This window comes from Orcinus orca, chromosome 15 (assembly GCF_937001465.1).
Source record: "Orcinus orca chromosome 15, mOrcOrc1.1, whole genome shotgun sequence".
Taxonomy (NCBI): Eukaryota; Metazoa; Chordata; class Mammalia; order Artiodactyla; family Delphinidae; genus Orcinus; species Orcinus orca.
The window spans coordinates 80,737,729-80,757,759 of NC_064573.1; the positions used below are offsets into that span (position 1 = coordinate 80,737,729).

At 47.0% G+C, this 20,031-nt stretch overlaps 1 non-coding gene across 1 annotated transcript; it reads right to left on the reverse strand.

Annotated features, from left to right (window-relative positions):
• Positions 1–18,265: 18,265 nt before the first annotated feature.
• Positions 18,266–18,368, reverse strand: LOC117195410 (U6 spliceosomal RNA). The gene has a single exon (XR_004475134.1). It is a non-coding gene; the product is annotated as a U6 spliceosomal RNA (small nuclear RNA).
• Positions 18,369–20,031: the final 1,663 nt, after the last annotated feature.

Genomic DNA, 20,031 nt, shown 5'->3' on the forward strand with positions numbered 1-20,031 from the left:
GACAATGTGATTTCTCTCTCTGATCCTCAGTTTCCTCATCTATAGAAATGGGGATGCTCACCCCCACACTCAGCATAATGTATATAAAGCTCTTAGCGCAGTGCCTAGCACATGACAGGTGTCTGATGAATGTAACTTGTCTGTGAATCAGGATTTTCAAGTGTCAGTTTATCTTGCCCTTGAGTTAACTGGTTGTGTTGTGTGTTTTTCCCCAGGAGCTGGAGGCTCCGTCAACGCCTACCTTTTCGCTGATACATACACACACCCACAACCAGGCTCCCCCTGGGATACCGGCTTTTCTCCGGCTTCCAGACACCAACACAAGTTTTTCCCTTTCTGTGCTCTGTGGGCTGGACCCACTCTGTTCCCTGGGAACAGATCGACCCCCATTCTCACAGCTGGGCCTTCAGAGAGCACCTGCAGGGTGTCCTGGGCCCTGGCACACCACCCTCTTAGTCAGGGGTCTCAAACTTGAGGCCCACAAGACAAATTCAACCTGCCTTCAGTTCTTTTTAGCAGGCAGTGTTTTAAGATGTGAATATGGGTCATGCACTCACACTCCTGGCTGCAGGCTCCATTCCTCCCCATTGCCTAACTCCTCCTCCCCCCAATTCCCACATTTCCTGTAACTGCCTGGAGCCAGCAGGAATTTGAGTCTGTGGTTCCTGGGAGGAATCTCAAAGCTGCCCATCTGTGTGCGCTGGAAAGTGCTAAGAGATCTAGAGGTCCAGGTCAGGGAGCATCACAAACATGCCTCCTGCTCCCCGGACCTCAGTCTATCCACTACAGTATCTGTAGTCCTGGGCACATGATAAGCTCTTAGCAAATGCTATTTAAATGAATAAAGTCTCCTCCCAGGTGGGAGAAGACTTTATTGTCTGATATTTAATTAGCTGGGGTAGAGGAGGCTGGATCCTCCTCTGCTGCTGAATTTTAACAATCTGACCTTAAAAGAAAATCCTGACCCCTGAAGGGCAGGGCCCCTGGGACAGGCCACTATGTGGGTTATAAATTCCAAGTCTGAGAGAGGAGGATCCTGTAAAAAAAATGAAGCCAAGGCTGCATGCATAACATGGTTTAAACATGTGCTTGGAGCACTAATCAAGCAGAGGTGCAGAAACACCCACAGATTTTTAAAAATTGGGATCGTTACAGCGGGAAATGGAAGTTTGTTGTACTTTCCTTGGAGTTATTTTACACACTGTAATTTATTTACGTTTAATTCATGGGGGCCAAGATATTTTCCAGGTTTAGGGGCAGCTAAACGTCCGAAGGGGAGAGGGGCAGCCGCCACGTCTTTGCTTTCCTCAGCAGGGGGAGCTGTGGAGCAGCAGGCGCGGCTGCGCGCGCAGTGAAACTTACCAGGGACGCCCTGCAGGACAGCTCCCACCGCGTGTCCAACGGCCACTGGAGCTGCGTGTCCGACGGCGCCGGGAGGACTGATTGCTGTGCGGCTGCGCTGAGCCAACCCCCATTCTCACGTCCGGGCGTTCTCGGAACCCCGGAACGGGCGCCTTTGTGATTCGCACAGACGGGGCGTTTTCCCCTGGAAGGTGCTAAGAGGGTCCAGGGCCCTTAAGAGAGGACCAGAGCAGCTGGTGAGAGGAAAGTTGTTTTTTTTTGGGGGGGGGGGAGGACGACAGACTCCTCAACGACCCCTCTTCCCCCGCGGCGACCCCTCACCAGACTAGCCACTAACCCTCACGCCACTAACTTCTTAACTCAATTACCGCTCTCTTTCCCTGACTCGGCCACTCACACTGCCATACAATCACCATTCCATCTCCTCTCTCATTCACCCGCATGTGCTCTCACTGTCTCCCTACTCCCCATCTCACACTCACCCGTACTTACAGCAACCCTGCTGGGTACGTACACTACAAAGGAACCCAGATCTCTCTCTCTCTCTCTCTCTCTTTTTTTTTTAATAAATTTATTTATTTTTGGCTGTGGCTGCTTGGGTCTTTGTTGCTGCCCGCCGGCTTTCTCTAGTTGTGGCGAGCGGGGGCTACTCTTCGTTGTGGTGCGTGGGCTTCTCATTGCGGTGGCTTCTCTTGCTGTGGAGCACAGGCTGTAGGTACACGGGCTTCAGTAGTTGTGGTGCATGGGCTTCGGTAGTTGTGGCACATGGGCTCAGTAGTTGTGGCTCACGGGCTCTAGAGCGCAGGGTCAGTAGCTGTGGCTCACGGGCTTAGTTGCTCCACGGCATGTGGGATCTTCCCGGACATGGCCTCGAACCCGTGTCCCCTGCATTGTCAGCCAGGTTCTTAACCACTGCACCACCAGAGAAGTCCAGAACTCAGATCTTTCTGCTCTGCAAAAAAAGAAAGAACTTGAGACAAATAACCACGGGTGCAGAGGAATCTGTCCATTAATTTTCTTTAGGAGCACCCACCCCACGCTCTGTGAGCTTGACATGGGCACCCCAGTCTGACCCAGATCACCTGTGACTCCTGGCATGAGCATTTTTCACTGGCCTAACCGCATTTGATGGTTTAAAGATAGACATTTTTTCATACAAATGGCCCTGAAACATAAGCCAACCACTTCCTCTGGGGCTAAACTCAAGAAGCAGCCACATTACTGAAGGGAAATGATTAGGGGTACTGGTTTTCTAGGGTAATTTTGATGCCTGTGATTTCCACCTTACCTCCAACCCCTTGAGTGAACTGTAGCTCAGTCTTACTAAGTTCTCCATTCTCTTATACCTAAACTCTTGGGACAAGATGTGTTTTAGAAGTTACTGTGTTTTTGGTTTCAGAAAGGTGATATGGTGCACAAGGAAGCATGTTGCCCCTGATGTTGCTGGCAGCCATGTTGTAACCATGAGGGAAGTTAGTGGGACATTATATTTTACTAATGGGATTTGGGCAACATGTCAAAATCAAACACATTAACATTTCTGCAAGAAAACATGAATATTAATGAAAAGTAGAATAAATAATGATCATAAGCAGCTTCATGTCAGGCCTTGATGATTCACACAAAATGTTTTGGGACAAGTGTTGTCAGCCTCATTTTACAGATGAAGAGGGAATTCCCTGGTAGTCCAGTGGTTAGGACTCCATGCTTCCACTGCCGGGAGCACGGGTTCAATCCTTGGTCAGGGAACTAAGGTCCCACACGCCATGCATTGTGGCCAAAAAAAAAAAAAAAAAGATTGTTTTCAATACAGATGAGGAAACTGAGGCTTGAGAAAATAGAGTGACTTTTGCAGTAAGTGGGAGATTCAGGATTTGAACCCAGGGCTGTCTCTAGAGACCCATGCTTTATCACAATTCTGAGTGAAAACACAGCTCCAAACCTGAGAAGTTCTTCTGGAAGCTGATATCTACCATCGATATGATATTTAAAGGGCTGCTCTAGCCCTCAGTTCCATATATAGCCCAATGACTCATAATTTCAAGTGTCAACGACTGAAAAATGATTAAGTTCAATTAGGTTCAGGACTTGTTAAAAATAGGCTTTCCTCAGAAGAATTTACTCTCTGCTTTTATGGGCACAGATTTCAGCAGCCTCCATGCAGAGAAGTGCAAGGCTTTTTAAATTAAAACATGCCAGAATCAATTCTGCTAAAGGGATCTTCAGCTCCATCAGCGGGGCTTGGAGCAGAGTGAGATGCCAGCTTGCCAAAACGATGAGCTAGCGGTGGGAAATGTTGACGACAGCTGAGTCTACAGAACGGAGGAGAAAATCAGAATCGGGATACGGAGGGGCTGGGCAAAGGCATTTCGCCACAGACCAGGAAGTTGATTGTCCAAGTGAGTCTTTGACAACAAGGATCAGAAACCCACCTGAAATAACTCAAAATGGTTTTATTTTTGGCTCTCCAGCATCTGTTCCCCCTTCCTCCTTCCCAACAGATCCCAATTTGTTCAGGTAACCATCCCTCTCCCATTCAGCCTACATGGCCAAAAGAAATTGATTTTCACACACATCTCCAGGATAGCTCTCAATTACTCTTAGCCCATCACAGCCATCCCATCCTCCTTGCCAATGATTGGACCTGGAACCTAATTTTAAATCAATCTGTGCATAGCATTCTCTTGGAGACCCAACTGGTCCAGGAATAGGCACATAATTGACAATGGCCTAATCAGACAGAAAGAAAGGACTTACAGTCCAGAGCTGGAAAGATGCTTTTTTCTAGCTCCATGGATGAGAACAAGGAAGCATGTTGCCCCTATTGTTGCTGGCAGCCCTCTTGTAACCATAAGGGAAAGCAATGTGAGAGCAAAGCCAACACATTATGGAGGGAGGAGCCTAGACAGAATTGCAGAACAGTGTAGCTGGAACTGTAATCATACCATACCTGAAATCCACCTTGGTTCCGCACCTCTTGTTAAAGGAATTAATACATTTTCTTATTGTTTAAGCCAGTCTGGATTCCCATTACTTGCAGCCAAAAGCATGCTAAATTATATGAATATCATGGTTATTGCATGTAAGCTGGAGGAAGATCCCAGTTTAAAAGAAATCAGGGCTTCCCTGGTGGCGCAGTGGTTGAGAGTCTGCCTGCCGATGCAGGGGACACGGGCTCATGCCCCCGTCTGGGAAGATCCCACATGCCGCAGAGCGGCTGGGCCCATGAGCCATGGCCGCTGAGCCTGCGCGTCTGGAGCCTGTGCTCCGCAATGGGAGAGGCCACAACAGTGAGAGGCCCGTGTACCGCAAAAAAAAAAAAAAAAAAAGAACTAAAAAAAATCAATCTTTGTCTTCTTAATCTCAACTTCCCAGGAAAGAGAACCCAATTTGGCCAGTCTAGATTTTATGTCCACTGTTGGCACAATAACAAGAGCCAGGGGGCTGCTATCAGGTGGCACAATGGCCCCTCCACAGGGACTGTGAAAATAATTCTCAAAAAAGGGGAGGGCAGAGTCATATAATGGAGAGAACACTGGGCAAGGTGTTAAGATATCCAGGTTCTAGTCCTAGCTCTGCCACTGATGTGCTGCATGCTCTTAGGAAAGTCAGTTGACTTCTCTGAGCCTTAATTTCTTCAGACTGCCAGGGCCAAGTTGAGAACTTTAAAGCCTGAAAACATTGTAAAGTATTTCATCCCACCTATGGCATTGAAAATAAAAACAGTACTGATCCATAAGATAAGGGTCAGGTAGTCTGACAGGATTCTGACTTCTGCCATAATGCTTTTTCAAATGAAATAACAAACCGTTTGGGGGAAAAAATACTTTTGGGTGTCCCTACTTCACTGGGGCCCTCGGTACTGCTTTCTTTTGTTTTTGGGTAACTCAGCAAAGGCTACCCACCCCAGCCCAGCCCTGCCGAGTGGCCTAATCTCCATGTTGGTGGCATGTGGTGTCACCAAATCCTTCTTTCTGCTATGGCTGACTGGACAAGAACCCCTCACCCAGGTTAGACAAATCAGAGCTTCTTTCCCAGAAAACAGAATTTGGACAAAAAATTCCTTGAGAAACAAAAGACTGATTAATAGGTATGGGGTACAAGAGCCAAGAGATTGTGTGAAGTCAGGGCTGGAGCAGCTATTTTTCCCCAAGTATATGCACTGCTCAGAGGCTGACCACACACAAAGCCCTTCCATCACATCTTCCTTGCTAATAAAACCCTGATTTGTGTTCCAGAATTGAGTGGAGAGCACTGAATCTCATAGAAAGTGAGCCCACTGAAATATTGGGGTGGCCAATGAGATGTGAGGGGAAGTCCGCTTGGGGGATCTGGGAACAGATCCAAATGTTGGCTGAACCTCCAGTGCACGGAGGTGTGAGCTGAAGTGCCTGGGCCCAGGGGCGGGGGGGATTTGAGTTCAGTTCCTGCTACAGAGCTGCAAACCCACCCAGGAATCCGGACTGCCTAATTGCCTGCAATAATCTCCATGTCTGCCTACAGCAGCTTCTGTCATTTGCAACCAAAAACATCATATACCAAGAGAGCAGGCATTGTTGGTATTTAGAGTTTCAGATTCCTCCCTAATGGGATCCAGAACTGGCCCCCTCCTGGCTACCTTCTACTGAAGCCAGAGTCACCAATTACAATCTCAGTGGCTGACTTTTGAGATAAGAAGTGATAAGGAATCTGTATATCCTTCAGAAAGTAATGTAGCCTCATACAGCAAGAGCAATAAACATGTTTACACCCTTCAAACCAGGAAACCTAAATCTGGAGATTCATCCTAAGAAAACAAGTCAATGACAAAAATTAATAAATAAATAAAAAATAAAAAATCCGAAGACACAAAGATGCCCATTGTAACATTATCTCTACAGGAGAATGAGCCTGTGCTATTTGGGAGTCAGAATCCAGGCTCTCTGGTGGAGGGGAGCTGGGCAGTGATAACTGGAAGGAGACTCAGGGGGCTTCCTGGGTGCTAGGAATGTTCTGTTTCTTGATCTGGTTACATGGATAAGCTCTCTTGTGAAAATTCATCAAGCTGTGCACTTCTGACATGTCCCTTTTATATATGTATATCGTTTTTCAATAAAACAGCTCTCTACAAAGAAAAGAAGGATTTTTTTTTTTTTTTTTTTTTGCCAAGTGGCTTGCAGCATCTCAGTTCCTGGAGCAGGGATTGAACCCAGGCCACAGCAATAAAAACGTCAAGTCCTAACCACTAGACCACCAGGGAACTCCCAAGAGAAGGATTTTTTAAGTAACTTGTGGCAGATCTATGAATGGGGGACATTCTGGAGTACTGAAAAGTAGTTATACAAAAATAACCATATCTTTTGGGCATCTGCATAATACAACTGTATTGTTTCGCCCACCCCACCCCAATTCATTCTCCAGCCTCCTCTGCCTGCCCTGTGTTTCCCAGAAATCAGTAGTATGGCCCACATCACCCATGGGCTCCCTTGCCCTCCGGCTTCTGACTGGGTGTAGCCAATGGGAAGGACCAGCAGGAGATCAGAAGGCAGGGGGAGAGAGAGGTGGAACATTTCTTTCAAACTCCCTCCTTCAATATCATGTCCCTGCTGGCGGCTACACACCTCCACAACTACAGCCTCTGTCTAGATGCCTTCCCCAGCTCCTGCCCTCACTGGGCTTCGGTCACACTAGTTCCTTCCCCTGCTTCTCCCTGCCTTTACTGTGGTAATGGCTTCCCTCTGTTGCTAATCTCTCAGTGCCTCTACCTCCCTTCTCTGATCCCCTAAACCTGCCCACGCTCTGAGAACAGTCCCTTCTCTAAGGCCCCTTGAGCATCTGAACTGGATTCAGTTTTCTTCCAGGGCCCTGACTGTTGCAGCCCCTCGCCCACCTTCCCCTGTGACAAGCAAGTGACCTTCCTGGATTCAGTGCTGCAGAGACTCTGCCCTCCAGAGGGGATGGGAGCCAGGCTGGGAGTGTAGCCAGCATTAATTTCAATTTGGCACCAGGAGCGGTGCCAAATGCTTCCGTCTTTTTGAAAAAGCAAATAACTGGGCTCTTCCCCCTCCCCATATGTGCTATCATCCTCTCCCTACCATGGTCTCACCCCTGTGGGTGAGGCAATGAGCAGGTAGAGCACACTGAACTAGGAGAGAGAGGGAGAGGGAAAGAGAAGACTCTGGATGCCATTATATTACCCTGGTGCCCCAAGCAGTAGTACACACCCACCGTGCCACTCAACTGCTCTAAGGAAAGGTAGTCTCTTGTCTGACCACCTCTTCAAGGGGAAACTGATGCTTCACTGTGGCAGACCCTGCCATTTGCCTCCCCAATATCTACTCTCTCCTTCCTTCCTTTTCTTACTTTTATTGCGGATACAGCTCCCCTTGAATTGGAGCTGGCCTTGTGACTTGCTTTGACCCCTAGAATGCTGCAGAAGTGATGCTATGCCACTTCCAGGCATAGGGCTTAAGAAGGCCTGTTAGCCTCCACTTTTGCCCTGGAAGCCAGTCACCGTGAAAGACACTTCATTACTCAGAGACCACCATGCTGTGAGGAACCCCAAGTAGCCACATAAAGAGGCCACGTGGAAGAGCACCAAGGCCCTAGACATGTGAGTGAAGCTTTCTTGGATCTTCCACCCTGGCTCAGCTGCCAGCTGAATGCATTTCAGTGGATGGCCCCAACCAAGACCATGTGGGACAGAAAAACCCCCCAGCTGTACTCATGTCAACCCACAGAAGTGTAAGAAATAATAACTTGTTGTTTTAAGCCACTAAGTTTTGGCATGGTTGGTTACACAGCAATAGATAACTGAAATACCTTTCCATCTCATTGGGACCATGTTCTGTGGGGCTTTGATGCCTGGAGCTGAGTCAGCTTCTTGGGATTATATGGAGCCACGTCACCAACATGCTGAACAGAAAAAAGGCAAAAGAGAGAAAAGGTCTGGGTCCTGGATGATACTGTTGAGTTGACAAACTAAAGCTGGAAGCTTCCTCCTCAAGACTTTTTGTTATGTCAGAATTAAACATCTTATTTCTTAAGCCTCTATTAATCAGTTCTTTTGTTACTGGCTGCTGAACTCACGCCAACTGAAATAATAGATTGGTTTCAAATATTGAGCAATATGATACTTGTAAGGCTCTGTAGTAAGCATATCTGTTTATTCTGATGCCTTGACATCTCGGGGCCTTGCTGACACTAGAAAGGACTGCCCCTCTCAAGATTAGCTAATTCCTAGAGAGAGCAAACAACTCCCCTGGGAGTGTGCCTTTCCCCTGCAAACCAACCAATCCAAAGCCCACACCCCAACCATCTACTTTATCAAGCTCTTAGCTCCAGGCCAATATCCCCCTGCCTTAATCGCCCCAGGGCCAGGTACCAGACAACTGGGGAAGGAACCTGCACCCTAGAGCCTGTTATAAGTAATCAAATGAGCCAATCCTAAACCTTCTCAGCCTGCTTACTCTGCCTTGCACGTTTCTTCCTGCAGAAACTACAGTAAAACCTCCTGCCTACGTTTTCCCCTCACTCCCTCTGCCTCCTGACTGACCCTGGTTCTTCCCCATGTACCTTTCCCTACACTGTGAAATAATAGAAAATATATATATTGGTCTCTGCCCCTGGTTCCTGGCACAGAGTTCCTAAAACCCTTGGAATTTCCTAAGTGATAAGAGCATTAAGAACATCTTTTGCCCTAATATTTGATCTCGATCCCAGTTCCTGACACAGATTTCCTAAATTCTTTGGAATTTCCTGGGTGAGAGGTGTGTCTTTTGTTCAAATGAGGTGATTTGTGGTGGGCTTTTTTGGTGATTTGTGGTGGGCTTTTGGGGTCTGGTCACCAGAATAACCAAGCCATAATTAGAAGCTTGGAATTTTCAGCCTGCCCCGCCCCCCCATTCTCCAGAGAGAGGAGAGGGCCTGAAAATGGAGTTAACGATCAATCGTGCCTATGTGATGAAGCCTCCATAAAAATCCCCAAAGTATGGAGTTCGAAAAGCTTCCAGGCTGGTGAACATGTGGAGGTGCTGGGAGGGTGATGTGCTCTCAGAGAGGGCATGGAAGCTCTGCATCCCTCCCCCCATACCTTGCTCTATGCATCCCCATCTGGCTGTTCCTGAGTTATATCCTTTATTATATAATAAACTGGTGGACGTAAGTCAGTGTTTCCCTGAATTCTGTGAGCTGTTCTAGCAAATAATCGAATCCAAGGGGGAGGAGGTCATGGGAACCTCTGATGTATAGTCAAGCTGGACAGAAGTTGTGGGTAACCTGAGGACCTATGACTTGGCGATTGGCACCTGAAGTGGGGGGCAGTGTCATGGGGCTCCAGGTAGACGGTGTCAGAATTGAGTTAAACTGTAGGACACCCAGCTGGCATCACAGAGAATTGCGTGGTGTGGGAAAAAAACTCACACATCTGGTGTCAGAAGTGTTGTGAGTGTGGTAATAGTGTGAGTAAAGAAGGAACACAGGAGAAGTGAGTTCTTTTTAAATATCTGTGTCTGCTGTGCCTATTTCTAGGGATGTGAGAGTATAAACTTCTTCCTTCATGGCAGTCATTTCCACCTCTGTGTGTCTTACCACACCTGATTAAAACAAATCCCAGGTACCCTTGAAATAGGCATAGTGCCTGATGCCTGGGGTGCCTGAGGGCATCAGCTGTCAATAATACTGTGCAGAAGATACAAAAGACACAGTTCAGACCACTAAGAGCTTATATTCTAACTGAGGAAATTCATGTCTGCTGGGACAAGACTCAAGTGGCTATTGCCCCAAGCACAGCCCAGTGTCCCTTGAATTTTGAGGGGTGACAGAGCCCTGGGAGAGCTCAGGCTCATGGGGTCCCAGACCCTGGACATTGTCTCCCCTCCTGGGAACGCTCTCTGGGCAGAACCTGAGCCAGGCTGGGGCTGAGCAAGGTGCTGGACGAGGAAGCTGGAGGGTGAAAACCAAGCGCCAAGGCCAGCAGTAGGACTGGCCAGAGGAGCAGGCTCCCGGGGGCAGAATCATGGGGAGTTTTCTGGATTGCTGAGCTCCAGAAGTGGGCTGCCCTGTAGAGAACCTGCAACTTTCAGTGGGAGGCAGGATTTGCCAGTTAAAGGGGCTGAGCCAGTTTAAATACCTGCTTTTCCTTGTCTGCCCTCCCCGGGGTTTCTGGAATGGGAGCAAGAAGGGACACCCCACAGAGTTCAGAAGTGAAGAATTTGGGCTTCAGTCTGACAGACTCGAGTGTAAATCTCAGCTTTGCCTCTTACAGCTCTATACCCTGAGGCAAGTCACGTCCCCTCTCTGAGCCTCTTCTCTTCTGAGAAATAGGGGTAACAACTACCTACCCATGGACTCTCTGAAAATCAGCGCTTAGGCTAGCACATAGTAAATGCACAATAACTTGCTGGTTATTATTATTCAGGAAAATCTAATTAGCGATCTGATTAGGGTTGACTGTCAGGAAGGAGAAAAGAGTATAGTTTCTCAGTCTTTCCAAGAACACACTAGTAGGCTGTACTACTGATCATAAATATTCACTGCCTATCCCGTGTTGAACTCAGATGTGGTCACATCACCTACTCTGGCCAATGACATGTGGACAGAAGTGACGCATTACTTCTGGGCAGAAGCTTTAAGAGCTAGTGTGTGGTCCATCAGGCTCTCTCCCCTATGCCACTATGCCTGGCAATTTCCAGGTGGGCTGCTCCCTTAGCTTGGGTCTCAGAGTGAACTCTGTTTCATAGTATGCATGGAGTGTGTGGGTCAGGGTGGCTGACAGAAAAAAGGAAACCACAGCAGTCATTTTAACAGAGAATTAGAATGAATGCTGGAGGGCTGAAAAAGCACAGGAGAGCAACTAGGCAACACAGAGATGCTGATACAGGAAGCAGCCACTGTCCCTGGCGCCGGTGGACAAAGGGTGGAGGTTGGAGTGTCAGAACCCAGAGCCTTGGAGGAGAGGCCCCCTCAGAGCTGGGACTCAGACCTCCAAGTGGGGAGTGCTCGGCACTGCGGGGACACAAGGAGGCTGGTTCCAGGGGTGTGTGTAAAAAACCCAGGGACTGGAACCAGTAGCCACTGCCAGGATGCAGAAGTGTTGCTTGGGTGACCTTGACCTGAACAGACAACAGAAGGAAGGAGCAAGTCCCTCCTCTTTCCTCCAGGCTGTCTGGAGCCTGGAGAGCCTACCAGGAGCAGCTGACAAACCAGGAATGTGGCTAGTGGGGTCCCAGCCCCAGCATCACAGAGCAACGTATGGGAGGGCAGCTTTGGAGCTGAGAGACAGCAGCTTAATAACTAGCATGTGGAGTGAGAGTGAGAAACAAACACTTGTTTTAAGCCACTGAGTTATTGGGGCTCTTTGTCACTCAGCATAGCCTAGTCCATCCTGACTATCCTGTAGCCTAGCCCCCAGGCCTGAATCCTAAGTCCCCTCCAAGTGCAATGTGGGGCTTCCCTTCTTACTTCTTTACCTCCTCACCTGCCTTATATCAAATGTTTTCCCTTTCCAAGAGGTTCTAGAAGCCTCTAAACATTAACCCTCTGAGAGAGGCAGGACTCCTGGTCCTTTGCAAAGGGAAGAAAGAGAGGTGAAGAAACTTGTTCAAGGTCACACAGAGCATTAATTGTACTACTCAGACTTGACCCCAGGATTGCTGACTCCCAAACCTGGTTGCCTGGGGAACTTGGCATTAAAAACAACAACAACAACAACAACAACAACAGATGCCTAGACCTCAAGCCAAGATTCAGATTCAGGGAGTCTGAGAGGGTCTTGATAATGTCTGTTTAAGAACAACAATAATACATGCAAAGATTTATATAGCACTTGCTTCATACCAGGCATTACTCTAAGTGCCTTAAGTACATGAACTCATTTAATCCTCACCACAACTCTATGAGGTCTGTGTTATTCTTTTCCCATTCTACAGATGAGGAAACACAGGCACTTCTCTGTAACAACTGGGAAATTTGATGCAAGGGAATATCAAATTCTTTCAGGAATTGCAAATTGTTTGGCCCACAGTGGCCAACATTTAAAAATCAGGAGCATTCATGCAAAAGAAAATAGAGTATGCTGCTAAGAGCAGAATGCTGGAGCCAGGCTGACCAGATTTGAAGCTAGGGTGATCAACAGTCCTGGTTCTCCCAAACTGAAGAGTTTCCTGGGAGGTGGGGCTTCTAATGTCCTGGTTTTAACCAGGATGGTTTGTCACCCTATATTCCATTTCTACCACTTGCTAGTATGTAACTTTAGGACAAAACATGTGACCCCCTCAGTTTCCCTATCTGTAAAATGGGGATAATAACAGTATCTACCTTACAACATTCAGTCAATATTTAAGGTGTTTCGAAACTGCTTGAGTGTTTGCCATTAATATGATTATTAAAACTTAGATTTCCAGGTTTAGTTCCCTATAAAGATTGGAAGATCTGACAACAAATAACCTATATTCTTATTTATCTAATTATTTAGCAAACATTATATATAGTGCTTTTTACTACATACCAGGGACTGTTCTAGGCGTTTGCAAACATTCATTCATACAGAACATCTCTATGAAGTGGGTTTTATCATTGTCCAATTTTACAGACGAGGAAACTGTGTCACAGAGAGAGGAAGTGACTTGCCCAATGTCGTACAATGAGTAAGAGGCAGAGCCAGGATCCAAATCCAGCCCATCTGGCTCTATTCAGTGACTGTCAACTAGCACTGGGTCTTAACTGCCCCCTTGAGAAGGGCATGAACTCCCCGGATTTTCTATCTCCCTGATTTTCTATCTCCATTCCTCCCAGACCCTTTAAGCTCCGTGTTTTCTGCCCCTGCATCCCTGGGGGTCTCAACCTCAATGGCACCTTTTCTAAATGATCCCAAGGAACGGAGTTTGAGGTCACTAAGTCAGCTTTCACTTTCTGGGTCCCAGGCTTTCTCGAAAAACATCCTCTCCTCCAAGAGATTTAGATTAATCCCCTTATCCAGTGGCTCAGGATCAGGCAGACAGTCAGGTCACCTGTTACGGCCTGGCCAGACCGGATTACCTGCCGTGACCCCAAAATTCACTCATGCACACCTGCTGCTGAGACATTTGCTGATTAATAACAGCAGGGACTTTGGGGGTGGTGTGTTTTTCACCTTCTGGGAAACTCTCTGGCTTGAACACGTGGGCCACCTGATGTCGGGCTGTAGATAAACATGCCTCTCTTAACCCCTTTTCCCCATCCCCCCAGCTACCCGCCCTGAATCTGCATCATTTGAAAGCTCCACCAGATTCCACATAACTTAATGTCCCAAAAAATAAAAGCTGATCGAGTCAATGGTCATCAAATTAAAGAATTTGAGAGCTGCCAGAATGTTCACAAATCATCCTGGTCAGGGTTGTGTGATGAACGTCTGTCGAGTTTTCCTACTTTCTTGTGGTAAGGGCATCCCAGTATCCCTTTGGAGATTTATCCCTTGACCCCTCTCAGTCTGTGAGGTTTGGGGGGCTGCCCCCATGGTGTCTGGATGCAGGTGGCCTGGATGAAGTTTGCGTTTGTCTCCCTACAGCGCGGCTCCTTCATAAAGCTACAGCTCTCACCAGATTCCAGAGCAACCTTTCCCTTCATGCCTTTGGGCACGGGCTCCCTGCTCCTGCCAGTCCCAGAAGTGTCACCACCCACTGCTGGCTCCCTTTCTCCTGCTCACAGCTGTTACAAGCCCTTCATTACTGATCAGCAGTTACCCCCATGTCCCCTGTGGGACCCTAACTGATTGGCATCCCTGCAGTTGGATACACCAGTAGCCCTTCTGACAGCTGAGCACCGCTCTCCCCCCAAGTCTGTTTCCCCAGGCCCAAGAACTCATCTGCTTCCCTCTCATTGAAAATTCTACTACCATCCTCTTTCTTTTAGGGTTGCCCTTCTCACACTTAGTTTCAGAGTGGGGTTCAGTCTCCCAGCAGCCCTCAACCTCACCACTCTGAGTTACTCTCACTGCACACCAGGCACTATGCTCGGGATTTTCACAGGCATGAAAATGAGTTCATTGGCTACCTATCCCTGCAGGAAAATCCAGGTGGGGAAGTTACACACCTTTATCAATCTGCCAAAGTTCAAACTGTTATAGAGGCTGAACTGTTTTCCAGGTTTGGCAAATCGCTCGTGGGCAGGAGGTCATGCTGCTTACAGGCTTGGGCTGTGGAGCAGACAGACCTGAGCTCAAATTCCACCTCTGCCATGTGTTAGCTGTGTGACTTGGGCAAGTGACTTAACCTCTCTGGCCTCTGTTCTTTCATCCAAGCGGCCATGTCACACAACTCCAGGAGGTAGTCATTCACATTGTGGCACCAGAGGGCACAAGTTTTCACAGGCTATGGAGTGAATGCCAACCCAGGAGCACAGCAAGGAGCAGCGCTGACAATACTACCTCCCTGGATTATTGTTGTCAGTGGACACTGTAGCAAGAGTCAGCAATCAACCCAATAACAGAAGAGGAAACTGAAGTTTAGAGAGGTTAAAAGATATGTCCCAAGTCACACATTAAAAAGTGACTGAGTCAGGATTTGAATTCAGGTTTCTTTTCATCCAGAGCCTGTGCCCTCTCTAGCCTGCTGGCCTCCAGTTTGGATAGCTACTGTGCCACACACGTGTTCACAGCCATAGTCCACCCTTTTCCCCTCAGAGCACGGCTACCATCTCCAATGAGTTTTCTCTCAAGCGCAAATGGTGGTCTCCCCTCTCTCCTTCCCCCACCCCTGCAGAACTCCATGCAGACCCTCACTTTGTTCTTAACAGTCCCCATCTGGCCACTGGTACTTAGATCATCAAGTTGGATCCTGCGGCAGACATCACTAATCAATCCTGGAACTCTTTCCCCGCAGATCCAGGATGCAGGAGTCCAGGCAGGTAGCCATTACCCGCTGATTCTAGCGTTCTGTCAGGAAAAAAAAAAACAAAACACATTTGCTCTTCCTTCTCGAGATTGTAATCTCCTTGAGAGCAGCAGTAGAGTCGTAATCAGCTCTGCCCACTTCCTGCCCCAAAATAGTTATAAGTTTTCATATATTAAGAACTCAGGAAAGTTTTGTGGATGGAAAAATTGTCTTTCCTTCTTATAAGCATGTGACTTTGGACAAGTACCTTCATCTTTCTAACGTCAAACGGAAATGGAAGCTCAGAAAAATGAAGGGACTTGCCCAAGGTCACACAGCTGGTAAGAAGGGGAACAACTTACATCAAATAGAGACAAGATCTTCACTATATACCATTGGAGGTGTGGATGCACGTGGAATTCTTAGCACACTGCTTGGCACTTGGTATGAGCTCGATAACACCAGACTTCTTTTGTATAAAAAGGGATTGGCTCTGTTCCGTGGCCACAGCCTTGCATAAAACTGTTCTCAAGGGCTCTCTGGCCAGAATCTTTCCTTGATAGGAGAACAAAAAAGGCCCCAGAAAGCCCAGGTTACTGGCTCACAGACTTGTGAGAATGTACACTCTGGAATACTGGGGCAGAGTAATCTTTCTAGAACCCTGGGCTGGATTCAGGAGCTGTGAGATTGTACTCTTGAGACCCCAGTTTGCCCAGCAGAGAAGCAAAGGTTGCTTCTGACATTCCCTCTGACATTCAAAGCTGTCTTCTACTGCTCCCTTCCCATGGCCCAAACCAAGTTCGTGGGCAGCAATGATCTTCCCAGCCTACTGAGCAACCCTGGGCTGCTTCACAGCTGCAGGGAAGGTGGGGACCCAGGAGGCTGGGCCTGGCTCTGAAACAGACCACAACTTCCTGCAGGACCGGCTGGTCACGGAAGGCACGACCCTTGATGGAACCTTTCTTTTTTTTTTTTTTTTTTTTTTTACGGTACGCGGGCCTCTCACTGCTGTGGCCTCTCCCGCTGCGGAGCACAGGCTCCAGACGCGCAGGCTCAGCGGCCATGGCTCACGGGCCCAGCCGCTCCGAGGCATGTGAGATCTTCCCGGACCGGGGCACGAACCCGTGTCCTCTGCATCGGCAGGCGGACTCTCAACCACTGCGCCACTAGGGAAGCCCCTCTTTTTCTCTTTCTTTTTCTTTCTTCCTCCATTCCTCCCTTTCTCCCTTCTTCCCTCCCTCCCTCCTTCCCTTTCACCTTTCTTTCCTTCCTCCCTTCCTCCCTGCCTCTTTCTTTCTCCCTTTCTTTCTTTCTTTCTTTCAATTAATTTTTATTGGCATATAGTTGCTTTACAATGTTGTATTAGTTTCTACTGCAAAATGAATCAGCTATACGTATACATATATCCCCTCTTTTTTGGATTTTCTTCCCATTTAGGTCACCACAGAGCATTGAGTAGAGCTCCCTGTGCTATACAGTAGTTTCTCATTAGTTATCTATTTTGTACATAGTATCAATAGTGTATATATGTCAACCACAATCTCCCAATTCCTCCCACGCCCCCTTCCCCCCTTGGTATCTGTACATCTGTTCTCTGTGTCTCTATTTCTGCTTTGCAAATAATATCATCTATACCATTTTTCTATATTTCAATATATACGTTAATATACGATATACAATATTACAATATACGATACTTGTTTTTCTCTTTCTGACTTCACTCTGTATGACAGTTTCTAGGTCCATCCACGTCTCTATAAATGACCCAATTTTGTTCCTTTTTATGGCTGAGTAATATTCCATTGTATATATATATACCACATCTTCTTTATCCATTCCTCTGTTGATGGACATTTAGCTTGCTTCCATGTCCTGGCTACTGTAAATAGTGGTGCAATGAAAATTGTGGTGCATGTGTCTTTTTGAATTATGGGAATATGCCCAGTAGTGGGATTGCTGGGTCATATGGTAGTTCTATTTTTAGTTTTTTAAGGAACCTCCATACTGTTCTCCATAGTGGCTGTATCAATTTACTTTCCCACTAACAATGCATGAGGGTTCCCTTTTCTCCACACCCTCTCCAGCATTTGCTGTTTGTAGATTTTTTGATGATGGCCATTCTGACCTGTGTGAGGTGATACCTCATTGTAGATTTGATTTGCATTTCTCTAACAGTTAGTGATGTTGTTGAGCATCTTTTCATGTATTTGTTAGTCATCTGTATGTCTTCTTTGGAGAAATGTCTATTTAGGTCTTCTGCCCATTTTTTGATTGGGTTGTTTGCTTTTTTAATATTGAGCTGCATGAGCTGTTTGTATATTTTGGAGATTAATCCTTTGTCAGTTGCTTCGTTTGCAAATATTTTCTCCTATTCTGAGGGTTGTCTTTTTGTCTTGTTTATAGTTTCCTTTGCTGTGCAAAAGCTTTTAAGTTTAATTAGGTTCCATTTGTTTATTTTTGTTTTTATTCTCATTACTTTAGGAGGTGGATGAAAAAAGATCTTACTGCGATTTATGTCAAAGAGTGTTCTGCCTGTGTTTTCCTCTAAGAGTTTTATAGTGTCTGGTCTTACATTTAGGTCTTTAATCCACCTTGAGTTTTTTTGTGTGTATGGTGTTTAGAAGTGTTCTAATTTCATTCTTTTACATGTACCTGTCCAGTTTTCCCAGCGCTACTTATTGAAGAGGCTGTCTTTTAAAAATATGGAACGGGCTTCCCTAGTGGCACAGTGGTTAAGAATATGCTTGCCAATGCAGGAGACACAAGTTTGGGCCCTGGTCCGGGAAGATCCCACATGCCGCAGAGCAACTAAGCCCATACACCACAACTACTGAGCCTGTGCTCTAGAGCCCGCGAGCCACAACTACTGAGCCTGCATGCCACAACTACTGAAGCCTGTGCAGCTAGAGCCCATGCTCTGCAACAGGAGAAGCCACCACAATGAGAAGCCTGCACACTGCAACCAAGAGTAGCCCCTGCTCACCGCAACTAGAGAAAGCCTGTGCGCAGCAATGAAGACCCAATGCAGCCAAAAATAAACAAATTTTTTAAAAAATTAGTTCATTAAAAAAAATTTTTTTAATATGGACCGCTTCACAAATTTGCATGTCATCCTTGCACAGGGGCCATGCTAATCTTCTCCGTATCGTTCTAAATTTAGTGTATGTGCTGCTGAAGCGAGCTTGCTTTTTCTTTCTTCCCTTCTTTCTTTCTTTCTTTCTTTCTTTCTTCCTTCCTTCCTTCCTTTCTTTCTTTTTCCCTTTCTTCCTTCCTTCCTTCCTTCCTCCCTCCCTCCCTCCCTCTCTCTCTCTCCCTTTCTTTCTTTCTTTCTTCCTCCTAAACTGCTCATAACCTGCTGATTTAAAACATGGACCCTGGAGCCATGAGTTCAAATCCTGGCTCCACCAGTTACCAGCTCTTGCCTTAGGCAAGTTGCTCAAGCTCTCTGTGCCTCAGTTTCCTCATCTATAAAGTGGGGATAATAATAGTACTGACCCTCACAGTACAGCCTCACAGTCCTTGGCCTCACAGAACCTACATCCTAGAAGGGGAGACCAGCATTAAATAAATAATTATACAATTAATTGATAATTATTCTTGCCAAAGGGCAGAGGAGTCAGGGAATGTTTCCCATGCAATTGTGGCTTGTCTATTCATCTGTTATCTCTTCCACTAGCTTATAAACTCCAAGAAGCCTGGGGTCATACATTTTATTTGCTAATGTTTACCTGGCTTTGGGAGGCACCCATTAACTAGGTTTGGATCAATGGATGAATGAATAAAGTGATGTTCCACTGGAGACCAGAAGGATGAGTTGGAGTAAACCAAGTGAAGAGAGTAGATGGAAGAGCAACCTAGGCAGAGGGAACAGCATGTGCAAAGGCCCTGTGGCTGAAAGGAGGTAGGAGTGTTTGAGGAAATAAAGCCAGGACAGTATGTCTGGAGCAAGCAGAGTGACAGGGAGAGTGGGGCAGGCTGCCCAGGGCCTTGGGAGCCCCATAGTATATTTTCTCTATCAAGTGCCCAGCCAGGGCTGTAATGGGGACTGAGCTGGGGCATCAGAAAGACCTGGGTTTGGGACTTCCCTGGTGGTGCAGTCGTTAAGAATCCTCCTGCCAATGCAGGGGACACAGGTTCTATTCCTGGTCCGGGAAGATCCCACATGCCGCGGAGCAACTAAGTCCATGTGCCACAGCTACTGAGCCTGCACTCTAGAGCCCATGAGCCACAACTACTGAGCCCATGTGCCACAACTACTGAAGCCTGCAAGCCTAGAGCCTGTGCTCCGCAACAAGAAAAGCCACCGCACTGAGAAGCCCGTGCACCGCATGGAAGAGTAGCCCATGCTTTTCACAGCTAGAGAAAGCCTGCACAACAGTGAAGACCCAACACAGCCAAAAATAAATAAATAAGCTTATTTTTTAAAAAAGAAAGAAAAAGAAAAGGAAGACCTGGGTTCATATCCCAGCTTCTGCATTTTCTGACTGTGTGACAAGTCAACCTCCATGAGCCCTGGATCCTCGTTTGCAAAAGGGACATAATAATAGTAACCTATTGCCTGGGGTTTGGAAAGGATCATAGACTATAAAGCACTTAGCACAGTGCCTGGCACACAGATAGTGCTCAAGAAATGTTGCTGTGGTCATAATAATAACATCTTTATGAATGACGCAGGTCTTCTGGTTCTCTTTCACTGTCCCTGAAGCTGAGTCTTCTCCTTAAGGAGGGTCCCCATCTCCATGCCCTCCCGGGGACATAGTTGTTCCTGCTTTCCCCATGCCCTGCTCCCTCAGGCCCTCCTGGAGCTGTTCTCCTTGAAATTCCTGCAGCCAAGACTGAGGAA